Here is an 11,497-nt window from a genome sequence, read left to right as displayed (position 1 = left end):
CACTCAGGTATGCCTTACCCAAGCCATGATATTTTCAATCACTTCATCTGCATGTGAAAGTTAGACAGCAAATAAGGAAGAATGAATGCATTTGAATTAAAGTATTCCTAAAGAATACTGAAAGTATCATGGACTTCCAAAAGAACAAACAAATATGTCTTGAACTAGGAACAGAAAAGTGCTCTTTAGAGAAAATGTTTTGAGAAATGATGTACAAATGCGCTTTACACAATTGATGTGTGTATGGATTGGGATAACAGTTGTATGAGCCCCTAATAAAATGTTTTAAAAACAAAAACAAAAACAAAAAATAATAATAAAAGAAATAAAGGACAAAAAAAAAAAAAAAGAAAAGTGCTCTTTAGAAGCAAGAATGGTGAGACTTCATCTCACCTACTTGGGACATGTTGGCAGGAGAGATCAAGCCCTGTAAAAGGACATCGTGCTCAGTCAAGGAGAAGGGCAGCCAAAAAGAGGAAGGCCCTCACAAGGGGAACTGCCACAGTGGCTGCCACAGTGAGCCCAAACAAGGATACCTGTAAGGATGATGCAGGACCTGGTGGTGCTTCGTTCTGTTGTAGACCAGTGCACCCTGAGCCAGAACGGACTCTGTGACAGCACCCCGACAGTAACAAAGGGCTCTGTCGGCGCACACGGGAGACTATAAGGACGAAGAGGGTGCCAAAGGGGACCTATTTCAAGGCAGTCACTGACTGCCTGGGTGTCTGTGGACTGACCACACCTGTATGACTCAGATGAAGTGGATGTCAATCCCAAGCGGTCACATCTCTGTCACTGAACAGGTCCTTTAACCAAAGGAGTTTTTCCCTTCCGTAGACATCTGGTCCTCATCTTTGTCTGGAAAAATAATGGCTGTACCTTCAAGGCCTCCTCTCAACTTCACTCTTCCTCACCCGCTCAGCTCTGAAGCTAAGTGCATTGACTCTTTCCGCAACATGAAAATGTATCTATTCGTGATCCCTGGAGTTCAGGAGGAGTACAGTTAAGACACTGAGATACTAACTAAAAGGATGGAGATTTTAATCTACTCGAAGGCCCTTCAGAAAAAACACCTGGCAGTACTCCCAGGAAAAGAAAAAAAAGCCCTTGGAAATCTGATGGCATTCTATTCTGACACACACGAAGCTGCGATGAGTAGGTATCAACTCGACAGCAACTGTTTTTCCCATTGTCGGTGGGAAGAGATATCATGGAGCCATGCAGTTGTCATGGGGGAAAGTGAGACAAAATTACCATCGTAATAACAATGAAGATCCCCTGAGTTTGCAATGTGACAGGCCAGGAGCTAAGTGCTTTACCCATGTGGTCTCCTTTGACCCTCACAGCAACCGTACGAGCAGGTACTATTATTAGCCACATTTTAATTAATGGAGAGACTGAGGCTCAAGGAGATAAAATCACTCAGTTTACATGCGGTGCCAGCAGTATGATGATGGAAAGCCAGGCTATACTGATTTAGACCTTAAGCGCTTCATTAGCTAGAAAGGCTGAAGGAGCGGTTACCCTGGGCTGACCTCAGGTTGGACTGCAAGTGCAAGGAAATTCTGTGTGCCAGTCGGAGAGAAACTGCCACGGAAAACTGTAGAAATCCAAACCTGTAAGTAAAAAGAACTGGGAATAATTAGGACTGACAAGGTATTCTTCTCTACCTGTGTGTTCCCACCGAGCTGCCAAAATGTCTAAATGATTATCAGAAGTGCAGATATCCATCAGAATGTCTCATCTGAGCAGCAAGAAGACTATGCAGATGTTTGCCCAGATTGGGGGTCATTATGATGGCATCATGCTCCTGGGTTTGATGCACTTAAAAATTATAAGGCCAAACACTCTCTCTCTCTCTTGCTGCTATCCAGTCAATGCTGATTCACAGAGACCCCTGTGGGTTTCGCAGACTATAACTGTTTACAGGTCTAGAAAGCCCAATATTTCTCCCTCAGAGCTGCTGGTGGTTTTGAACTGCTGACCATTCTGACCGCAGTCCAGCACTTAACCACTTGTGTTAGTCTGGGTACATTAGAGAAACAAATCCTCAGAAACTCATGTATAAGAGAGAGTTTTATATAAAGGGTAAGTGCACATTAAGAAAACATCCCAACCCAGTGCTGCCCAAGCCCACAAGTCCAACATTAGCCCATATGTCCGACAACAATCCACAACGTCCTCCTCCATCTCACAAAAGACAAGCAATGACACCAACTGCAGGAGGAAAGCCAAGTCAGTGAATGTGTAAGCATCTCAGCACTGGCAGGGGTCTCCACACGGCTGCTCCAGCACCCAAGGCTCCATCAGGGTAGGTCCATGTGGCTTCTCCTCGGGGATGCCTTGCAGGAAGTCAGCTCGAAAGGCTGAAGCAGGGAACTGCTAAGGCAGCTGCACCCTGGTCTGACCATCACAAAGCAAGAGACCTGAGAACTAGAAAGGTGATATTCACCGAGCCATTTATCTCTCCGCCCTTCAATTAACCCCACGCGTTTATCCACCAGGTTGGCACAATAAACATTAAGGATCTCACCACTGTACCACCAGGGCTTCATTAAACTAAAGAAAGGAAACTTCTTTGTCAACAGTTACAGCAAAGTTCCGAGGCTGATTCACTGATACAGAGTGGATCATGAATTCACCCCCAGAGTGCCAAGTCCCTGTGATTCTAACCAACCTAGTCTGAGTCTCCAGTTCAGTTCAAAAGCCAGAGTGAGGTTAGCTTGCTCAGGATTATTGAAAATGCATGAGAAATTGTATATCATTATGGCTGAGAAAGGTGAGTAAAAATCACTGGCTAGATGACTGCTCTGAAGCGGAGAAGGGAGAGCGCCAAAATTCACTGAATGACTTTTTTATGCTAGCCATCACACTGTATGCGAACCCACTAAGCATGACCAGATTACTATGAAGAACTTTTAATTCTGCCACATTCTTTTTGGCTGACTGTGAAGAAATTGAGACTCCAGAGTGATCCATGTTACATGGACTCAGGTTTAAACTCACATCTGACTGATGCCTCTCTCTTCCACGCTGTGTCCTATGCCAGAAAGACAATTGGGAATGGAATTAAATAGAGGCCCAGCCCCTCAGAAACCACTTTGGGTACGGTATCATGCACAGATTACTAGACTTCTCAGAACTGTGGCAATTGAGGGCTGTTGTAGCATCAAATGGGAAGCATTCTAGGCATCTATTGGAGATAGGGTTTTCAGAAACATTCTATGATATAGTCTTTTATGAGAACCCACAAAGGTGGTACACAACTTCCTCTGAATCTAAGGACATTCAGTTATAATGATAATAGACCAACATATCTTTGGTGTTATATAGACATTTTCTAATTTAATCTTTTCCTTTTTTTTTTAAGTTATACTATTTTTTTTCCAGTTATACAATTTGGAGCCCTGGTGACAGAGTAAGTTATGCATGGGCCTGCTAACTGCAATTCCAGCAGTTCTAAACCACCAGCCATTCCTCAGGAGGGAGATGGGGCTTTCCACTTCCATAAAGAGTTACAGTCTCAGAAACTCACAGGGCCAGGTCTACCCAGTCCTATAGGGTCTCTATGAGTTGGCATTGACTCATTCGTGCTAAGTACAACGATTTAGATGTCAGATACCTAAGCACCCTTCCAATATTAAACAGATGTTAATATGTGGTTAAGGTAGACATTGTTTACTACGTAAGTTAATGTATATGTGGTTTTAAGAATACTTTAGTGGATATTTTTGGTTTAATGTTTTCAGATTATCTCAAGGCAATAATTATAATGGTTCTTCTAGTCTCAGTGGTATCAGAAAGTCTGGATTTCATCAAAATGTGTAATTCTGTTCCACATTTCCCCTCTTTTGATCAGTACTCTTGTACTGAACCGTTTTGTAAGTTGTAATGTGAGTTTAATTAAAGCTAAGTTTCTTTTCTTTTCTTCTCTTAGCAGTTTTATTGATGCGCAATTTACATATCATACAACTCAAGTATTCAATCATATCAAGAAGAACTGTACAATCATCACATCAATTCTAGAGCAGCTCCCCCCATGTTTAAATCACCTCTAAAATGAGTTGTGCAATAACAATCCATTTTAGTACTGCCTCCCTGCTCCCACCTTCATTATTTAACCCCAAATCCCCTTTCCCTCCCTATCACCCACCCACTGCCCCTGTTTTCCCTAAAACCCCTGTATCAGTTATTATCATTATGCATCCACTCCTCCTGTGCTTCACAGCTGGGAAAACCAGCAGAAAACAATAACAAACAAAATCACGCTAGGGTGGTAAGGTTAAAAACATAATCCTATACAGACAAAAATCCAAATAACCCGGCTTTAGTCCTCAGGACTCATAGAGACCCTATAGGACTGGGTAGACCTGGCTCTGTGAGTTTCTGAGACTGTAATTCTTTATGGAAGTGGAAAGCCCCATCTCCCTCCTGAGGAATGGCTGGTGGTTTAGAACTGCTGGAATTGCAGTTAGCAGGCCCATGCATAACTTACTCTGTCACCAGGGCTCCAAATTGTATAACTGGAAAAAAAAGAAACTTAGCTTTAATTAGATTTAATTAAACTCACATTACAACTTACAAAACGGGTACAGTGGGTACAGTCCAGTTCACCCATATATAGAGTCTTTGATCAAAATAATCAGCCATGGTAACTGGGCACCATCTAGTGTTCCTAGTCTCATAGTAAAGGAAGGTGTTACTCGTGGAGACAATCAGTCATACATTCCAGTGTGACAAATACTACTAAGTTCCCTTGACTAAGATCACTATTTTACTCTGTACGTAGGGAAGTACGTAACCGCAGTACTGAATAAATAAAAATTATATTCTCTTAATTTTATTTATATTCACATACATTACATTACATATATATGTGAGCAGTATCCTTTAAAGACTTATTGTTTACTAGCTCAATGGACTAATGGGTCATGTGAAAACCAGTTGCCATTACCTTGAGACCAGACAGACTACATGATCCCTGGCTACCACCAACAACTGCTCTGCAGCATCAGTGAAGGTCCTAAAAAAAGAGGAAGAAAAATGTGGAGCAAAACTCAAAAATCACAAAACTGCCAGTCTTACTGATTTGAAAGGTACTGGTGGAATGCCCAAAACGATGGCCTTGAGTCAGCCCTCAGGTCTGGAAATATACTCACCACCATGGCTCAATTTTTAATCAAACAATAGACAGAGCTGTAAAGGGGACAATAACCTTGGGGAGATACAAACCTTTAATATAACTAACAAATGTGAAATCAAAAGGGCAGCATCTACTCAACAAGTTGGGTCCTACCTCAAAACTATCTGTACCCTTGGACTTGGGACTGAAATACTCTGATCAGAGAGAAAATAAAGGATAGTTACCCTAAGACTTTGGAATTTGTGGTCATTGAACCTTGGGTGGGACCTCTGGCTTAGTGGGTGTCCAATGAAAGAGGACTCAGATCACAATATATATAGTACCTCATTGCTCTCCTTGCATGAACATGACAGGTTTTAACTGGAGAGATAAGTATCTGCCCTTGTAAGAAATGATACAGAAATGTTGCCCCTCATACCAGCTCCCATACTCAGTGTAAACAGAGCTCAATCAGTTAAAAAATCAATGTGTACAAAGCAACAACTCATGGATTGCAGCTTGTAGCTGGGCTATACTCGCATAACCTCCTCATATCAGCAGTATCTTAAATTCAGAGAAATTGGATAAATTATTGGTGTTTCAATGCAATTGCCTTATACCCCAGGGGGGATGGACAATGGTTTTCTTTTTTGCTTCTTTGTTTTCTTTGGTTTTCTGCCTTTCATTTGCTTATTTCTTTCTTTTTGTTGCTCTTGTTGGTTTTTGTTTTTGTCATGATATGACCATCAAAGTAAACCAGTGTAGTTTATAACTTGGAGACAAACAGATGGATTCTGGACTCCCACATAATTCTAGCCCCAATCCAAGAACAGTTAGTTCTTATATTATGGCCCTGTTACATACTCACCTTCATGAAATGACTACTGAAGATAAGGGTGCTACAGCAAAGTGTGGTGAAGAAAGCAGATGGTGCCAGGCTATCAATTGGAATAATGTCTGGGGTCTTAAAGACTTGTATTCAAAATAAACAGCCATCTAAGTGAGGTGTCAACTAAGTCCACATCAAAGAAGCACACCAGCCTGTGTGATCCACAGATTACAAAATCCAAATATAATTAAGGGAAAAGTATCTGAACTTAATATGTGAACACCAAATTTATGGAAGCCTATGAGGACAATGGGAACCCAAAATCCACCTGCAGTCTATCTAGTCAGATTAAGCCTCTGGTGGATCCCTTCTAGGTAGGTACTCGAAAAAGCGTTACTATCAGACAGATACTGGAAACTTGACTATAGTGAATAAAACCATGGTAAAATATGTTCCTTGGTCAGTAGACCTCCCTCTTGACCCAACCTGAATTTGCTCTGCTCGAGGCTCAAATATCTCTTGCTAGTTCCGTGACAGAAATTTCTTCTATGGGTTTTAAAATAACGATGGCCGTCTTTCTTTCTTACTCTTTTTTATTTTTATCTTTATATTATTAGTATTTTCTTCTGTTTTGTTTTTACATTTTGTGGTTTCTATTGGGTTTCCCGGTTTGTGAATTACAGGAGTGGATACATAGAGACAATAACTGATACAATGGTTTATCGGGCACATGAGGGGAGTGTGGGGGTGGAAAGACTGAGGGAATGAAAGGCAAACAATGAATTTGGGAGGTGGGAGGGAGCATTAGAACTGATTGTGATAATGCATACATAACTTTTTTTAAATGGAATTAACTGTGGAAGTGTATGATATGTGAACACTTTCACATGAAAACGACTAAAGGAAAACAAAAAAAGGATGAAAGCAAACTTGACCAATGGTCACCATGGGTGGAGGAGGAATAGTCTTCCCTTAGGGGACATTGTGTTGATGTTAATGTGATGGAATCATTTGGGGTAAAAAATATCAATAATGGTTGTACAACATGAAGAGTTTAATCAATGGCACTGGGCTATACATGCAGTCGTTTCCTTGGAGAATATTTTGTTTTGTGTATTTTTGTCACAATTAAAAAATAATTACATGAATGAGTATAAGGAAAAAGAAAATGTTCTGGAATTGATTGTGGTGATGATTGTACTACTCTTCTTGATGTGATTGATTTACTGAATTGAGTGACATATGGATGAAGTGCCAATAAATTGTTTTACAAATATAAAAACATCTGCATGCTAGAGGGTGGGAAATTAATCCCCCAAAATTCAGCTATCTTACATCTCAGTGCAATTCCTAGGGTTTCATTGGTAAGGAGCTTGGTGGGATATTCCTACTAAAGTGAAAAAGAAGCTATCGAATCTGGACTCTTTCACAACTGAAAAGCAAGTGCAATGACTGGTAAGCCTCTTTGGATTTGGGAGGCAACATTACCCTCACTTGAGTGTCCTACTATGGCCTGTGTATCAAGTAACTTGAAAAGATGCTATTTTTGAGAAGGCTTTACAACAGATTTAAGATGCCATGAAAATGAGTCTACTACCTGGGCAGTAGTCAGCTAACCCAATAGTGCTTGAAGGGTCGGTAGAAGATAGAGATGAGTGTGGAGTTTTTGGTGAATCACATGACAGATCCGTAAGATTTTTGAACCAATATATTCTGCAGATAACTACTACCCTTCCAAGAAGTTTTTGGCTTGTAACTGTGCCGTAGTAGACACTGAAACCCTAAGTCCCCATGCCATCTGAGCTGCCCATGACTAACTGGATATCGTCTGATGCTCAGAGTCATGAAGTTCCACATTCACACTGCACGTCAACATTAAATGGAAGTGGTATATATGAAATAAGGCTCAAATAGCATCTCACTACACCACAAGGGATCCTCTTACAGATTCAAACAGAAGGCACTGCCACAGAGTCCATTCCAACTCAAAGTGACCCTATGGGACAGAGTAGAACTGCCACTATGGGTTTCTGAGGCTGTAAATCTCTCTGGGCGCACAAAGTCTCACCTTTTCTCCACAAAGCTACAAGTAGGTTCAAAGTGCTGACCTTGATGTCAGCAGCCCAGCATGTAATCTATTACACCACCAGGACTCCTCTTACATATGAAAAAAAAAAACCCCAAAAAACTAAATCCCGACTCATAATGACCACCTAGGTCAGAGTAGAACTGTCCCTGTGGGTTTCAGAAGCTATAACTCTTTATAGGAGTAGAAAGCCTCCTCTTTCTCCTGCTAGTGGTTTCAAACTAAACTTCTGGTTACAGCTCAATGTATATTAGAAGGCTAGAAATCCAAATTCAGAGTGCCAGCATTAGGGGAAGACTTTCTCTGTTGATTCTAGAGGATGGTCAGGACCAACTTAGCAATGCCCCCTCTTCCAAGATCTGAGCTTCAGTTGTGGAATTCATAGAGGAATCCTCCTCTATGCATTAATTTTTAATGATTCTAACTTCATTTTTTTTGTCCTCCAGCCTGAAGTTTTAGTCACTTCCAGTAGTTTCTGTCTTAGCGGTAAGTTTGCACTCCTTTTCAGTCCTTTCTTTACCAACTTAGCAATTTTATACCAACTTAAAATGTCTTTTTGGTAAGCTCACTCTCTTGAAACTGTGTAGCTTCTATAGTTCAACTACTTCTAAGAGGGAAAAACTACTGAAATAAATGGTAATGGAGTGATATATTTGATCTCCTCTGACTTGCTTTTTGCATGAGGCAGGGGTCAGACAGCCACCATGTTCCATCCTTCTTTATCTATTCTGATACCTACTGTTCCTTCCACACCAGTCTACATCTATGCTAGGTTTCATAGTTTGTTGCAATGGCCACATAGAACTCAGGAACAATACTCACAATTATGGGACTTTATTAGGGAAGTCAAGATTAGCAAATATTAAGGATAAGGTCATTGGTCTCCCTCAGCCAGCAGCCAACACTCTCTCCTGTTCTCAGCCTCACAGCCACTTGGTCCCTTGACCAAGTAGCCAGCCTACCTGTCACTCTGTTCCACAGATCCATAATCCAGGGCCAGATAAGGAGAAGGCACTCCATAGCCGTGGCACTGCTCCACTGAGTCTCTGTGCCACAGTTTGTGATGTATATGGTCTCAGTGGCTTCCACCACTCAGACAGAGATCTTGAATGTGTCCCTCCAAGGTTCTCCAGGCTTCTCTCTTCTGTACTGCTGCTTTAAAAGATGGCTCACTGTTATAGCCAGGGGATTGCTAACAAATACTGACCAATGCCCTCTCTTAGTAGCACACAGGCCATATTTCCATTGTCTCACACAATCATTTGGTGGGAATTACAGACACTTGGGTAGAAGAGGCATATGAAGAACTTTTACTCCACAACTCCCTGTTCTTTTTTCCTAAAAATTGTGTTCATTCTTCTTGGCATTTACACCTTCATGTGACTATTGAAGACCCTTACCAGTTTTTAAAAATTTTTATAATAACTATTTGGGAATTTTGTTAGCAGTTGATCAGTTTATTGCTAAATGGGTAAAGAATTGTCAGTTTAACTGAGTTTCTGATCCATGAACACAGAATCATTTTCTCATTGATTGCAATCTCATGCTGTTCAGTAAGATGTTACATTTTTCTCCATAAAGTATATGTGCATCTCTTGCTCGTTATATACCTAATTAATTTATAGTATTTATTGCCATGATGTATTAAATCTTTTAACTACTGTTTTAATTGTTTCTAGTCAGTATTTAGGAGCGCAATTAATTTTTTCTGTCTATAAATCTTGTATCCAGCAACCAGTTGAATTCATTTACTTCTCCTATTAATGCAATTGTATATGTAGTCTCTAGAATTTTTTTATGGAATCATATTAATTGTATTGATGTTTTGTTTCTTCCTTTGACGTAACTATACCTTTTATTTCTCTGTGTGTGTGCAAGTCAGTGTAATAGTCTTATTACATTGTCATTGTGCCTTCAGTTAAATATTGAAAAGAAGCATATCCATTCATAGTTAAGATCTAATTATAGAAACTGGATCTATCTTCTCACCTGAAATTTTAAGAAAATATTTAAAATTATTAAAAATTATAAACAATGGGCCTCAAGATATTGTACATTAGGCATGGAGGAAAAATAACCCTTGCAGACTATTCCAGCTTACAGCCTAGAAAAAAATTTCAGGATTCCATTACATGGAACTCAGTGTGTCCTCTTGAGAAGAAGATGACAACAGAAAAGTGGGTGAAGCGAGGTGTCAGACACTGTAAGATATGACAAAATAATAATTTATAAATTATCAAGGATTGATGAAGGAGGGGGAAGCGGGAAGGGAGGGGGGAATTAGGAGCTAATGCCAGGGGCTTACCTGGAGAGCAAATGTTTTGAGAATGATGAGGGCAATGAATGTACAAATATGCTTTACACAATTGATGTATGTATGGATTGTGATAAGAGTTGTATGAGCTCCTAATAAAATGATTTAAAAACTTAAAATAAAAATAAATAAAACCCATCAGCAAAAAAAAAAAAAAAAAAGATGAAACTAAAAAAGTTGAGAAGGCGACGCTGGCTAGACAGGCGACAGGGCACAATCAAGAGGAAAAAGCTATCCAGAGAGAACGAGATTTCCAAAGACCTATGGAAAGTCTTTGCTGAACCTTCAGCTGAGTTCTAATTACCTTATGCATCAGAGAAAATCCCTAAGGGTTGGGTAAGGAATAATTCAAAATGACTGAAGAATAAAACAACCAAGGATCACAAGGCCAATCAGAGGGGGAGATCTCAATAATCACAAAGAATTGGATAAAGTAATGGAAAAGTTTTGCCTCAGTAGTGGACATTATTGGCCTTCAACTAGAAACTGCTCTGACTCTACTTCAAGAAACTTCAATGAAAGATTTAAAGATCAAACAGATTTTAAGCAAGGCAATCACATCCTAGAACAAAGTTCTAGAACAGTTATAGGAATTTAAAAAACAAAAACAAAACTCCAGCACACAACATGGTGAAATTCAAAATTAGAATGGGCATTAAATAAAAAAATTAATAAGCATACAAATGAACAAAAAAATATGACCCACAATGGGGAAAACACTCAATCAAAGCTGACCCAGAGAGTGGCATAAGCAAGATGTTAGAGTAAGAGGGATCTATTCTTTCATCTCATGAGAGTTCCTTCAAACGATAAGCTAAGAACCAATAGTCCAAGGTATACAGCAATAAAGTGAATGCTGAATTAAGAAAAACACAACTTAAAAATGGTATGAAACTGTGTGGCTCTTCTACTTTCTTATGCCTACTCCTTCCCTGACTCAGCAGTAATCTTTATGAGAACATGTAGGCCCCTTACCTCAGATTTGGGAAGGAACAAAGCATACTTTATCCACAAATTATTATTTTTAAGACCCCAGACGCTATATCTTTTGATAGCTGGGCACCATGGGCTTTCTTCACCACATTTTCTTATGCTCCTATTTGTCTTCAGCAATTGTATCATGGAAGTGAGCACACAATGATATGA

General features: G+C 39.9%; 1 pseudogene; it reads left to right on the top strand.

Moving 5' to 3' along the window:
• Positions 1 to 544: 544 nt before the first annotated feature.
• LOC101649407 overlaps positions 545 to 11,497 on the top strand; it is a 19,870-nt pseudogene continuing 8,917 nt past the window's right edge.

The sequence above is a fragment of the Echinops telfairi genome, unplaced genomic scaffold, assembly GCF_000313985.2.
Source record: "Echinops telfairi isolate 266 unplaced genomic scaffold, ASM31398v2 ScPeMD7_5;HRSCAF=22, whole genome shotgun sequence".
Taxonomy (NCBI): domain Eukaryota; kingdom Metazoa; phylum Chordata; class Mammalia; order Afrosoricida; family Tenrecidae; genus Echinops; species Echinops telfairi.
This window is presented reverse-complemented; position numbering and strand designations above follow the sequence as displayed.